Here is a 2,567-nt window from a genome sequence, read left to right as displayed (position 1 = left end):
TATGCTACTCAAATATTCTTTTTTTAAAAACAAATTTTTATTGGTTTTCCAATTTTACATTGAGTATTCGGAATGCAGCGTGGTGACTGGGTAATCAGTGGTTCAATAACAAAATCTTTAGTACATATCTCAGGTTACATCATCAGAAATTCCTTCTCCATTTCCCTTAACATTTGTTATATCACATTTAGGCTAATAGATCTTTAATTATAACAAAGTTAGTTAAAACATTTATCAATATATTTTTTGCTTATACATATCCATATCCTGTTTTTAAGTTTTACCTAATTTTTAATTTTTATATTACAATATCCATAGTGTTTGAGTTTCGGGTAATCCAAATTTCCTTTATTTCACTACATAAAAGTTATCATATCTAGAATATACATGTTACTTACAAATATATTCTTATCTTATTTCATAAACATTTTCTATTTCTCATCCTAATACATCATCATTTGCTGATAGAGTGTCCTTTATTGTCTCAAGTCCATCATCATCTATATTATCTGGGCTAAGCAATAGTTCGAAGCTAATTCCTAATTGTTTATTTTCATTTCCCTTATAAGTCTAAATCCTGAATATTAAGCCAGTTAATCCCTTATTTTTTATCATTTAACAACAATATTTAAATCCAATAATTTCCCTTCATCTAAAAATCTCCCTTTAGCCCATTAGTTGAGACTTTAGGATCCTCTATCATAAATTAAAAGATCCTATTTTTTTTAAATCTAACTCTGGCTTTCTTTTTGTGCCAACCAGTCTTCCATACATGCCTTGAAATCATCAAATAAATCTCCCTTCGTTCTTGTACGTATTGCTTGAACCAAGGGAGACCATCTAGTTATCAGTTTTCTAGAAAGGCTGGCCCATTCATAGTCGTAGGTTGTTGTCCAGGTGGCTCCTTCAATTTGGTCTTCTTGTTCCTCAGGTTTCTTCTGGTTTAGGTAGAGAGTCACGTCCAGCTTTAGGGTGGTTATTTGGTTATCTAGGTTTTCAATATGCTATATTTGTTGATCTTTAACAGTCTCTGTGTTAGTGTTGCTTTGTTCCACTTCTGTTGCTTTTTGGGTTGTAAGTTCTTTAGTTGTGGTCAGGGTTTGTCTGTCAAAAGTTTCAATAAATTGTATTGGTTGATCTTTAAACTCCTCTGTCTTGGTATTAATTTCTTCTGCCTCTGTTGGTTTTTGGATTATAGGTTCTTTTGTTGAAGTCAGAGTTTCATTTTGTAGGTTTAAGCTGGCACCTTTGTCTTTCAGTCTGGATTTAATTATTTCAGTAGCTTCAGTAGCTTCAAGGAGTTTATAATTAAGTTGTTGCTGGTCTTCCTCCATTTCCAACACAGGTATAGGTAGTCCTTTAGTGAAGGCTATTTTTAGATGAAAGTTAGTAAATGTTTACCTCCACGATTCCTAAAAACCAATTTTACTGTCCAGCTGTTCTCCCAGCTTTTTATCTCTTTTAGATAGTACCAAGGACAAATCTGGGCTGTAAGCAGGTCTCTTTAACCAAAGTATTTTCTTGTTATACCAAGCTTTGCCACAAGATGTCCCTGACAGCATTTAAAATCTTTTTCAAGAGCAGGGCTAGGTTTTTATCCAGATAAAGTTCTTTTTCATAGATAAGGTGACAGGTCCCCATGAGAATAGGAATTTTTTGGTCCTCAGATATCAAGGTAATAAAAATCCAGTTACTTAATTGTATTTTTCAGGACTTTATTTTCCCTACGTAGTCAGGCGCTGCCATTTTAGAGGGTAGGAGGAAAATGTTTCCTTCCCTCTCTCCTCGCAGGGGGAAGAAGTTTCAGAAGGCTTTTGACAGGAAAATACTTGGGATACAAAAAGGTAAAGTCTCACCCAGTTCCTCCGTGGGGATTTCAATGTGTTTGGTTGTAAATTTGGCCTTGGCAGAGCGGCTTAATGATGGGCCATGTGAATGGCCGATCTTTTCTCTGTCGGTTCGAAGAGCTGCCCCGGATCAAATGGAAGGGCTGCTGCCCTTCCGCGATCAATCAGGACATCCTCTTCCCCTCTCGTTGCCCCTCCAAGGCAACTTTCGGCCCCTTTTAGGGTCCCCCGTCGAGAAAATGGACGGCAGAGGGAGCGATCGCCCTGTACATCCGCCAACGCCGTGATCCGGAACCGGAAGCCTAAACTCATAATCCCTAAGTCGGGGGCACAGGTAGATTTAAAAGTGTTAGTCAATTCTGGATGCTCCTGGTGCATCATTAGCTTGCCATTTGACATGAAAATGGGCATACGAGCAAAATTGCTCTCCAAACCTGTGAGGTTTGAGCAAGCCAATGGCTCCCTGATGGGAGGAACTTTAGTCACGCAAGTAACTGAGCCCCTATGCTTAGAAATAGGTGAGCACTGGGAGTTTATTCGCTTCCTGGTGGCTCCAAAAATGAATGAGCTGTGATCCTAGGATTAGCCTGGTTGGACTAATGGAAGCCATTTATCTGGTGGGAGAAAGGAATGAGAACTGTGAGACTACCTATAGGGCCCAAGCCCCACTGATTCAACAGACGTTACAGGAAACTTTAGTCCACCCAATGAGGGAACGCA

This window comes from Crotalus tigris, unplaced genomic scaffold (genome assembly GCF_016545835.1).
Source record: "Crotalus tigris isolate CLP2741 ecotype Arizona unplaced genomic scaffold, ASM1654583v1 scf7180000020172.164394, whole genome shotgun sequence".
Taxonomy (NCBI): Eukaryota; Metazoa; Chordata; class Lepidosauria; order Squamata; family Viperidae; genus Crotalus; species Crotalus tigris.
Note: the sequence above shows the minus strand (reverse complement) of the source record.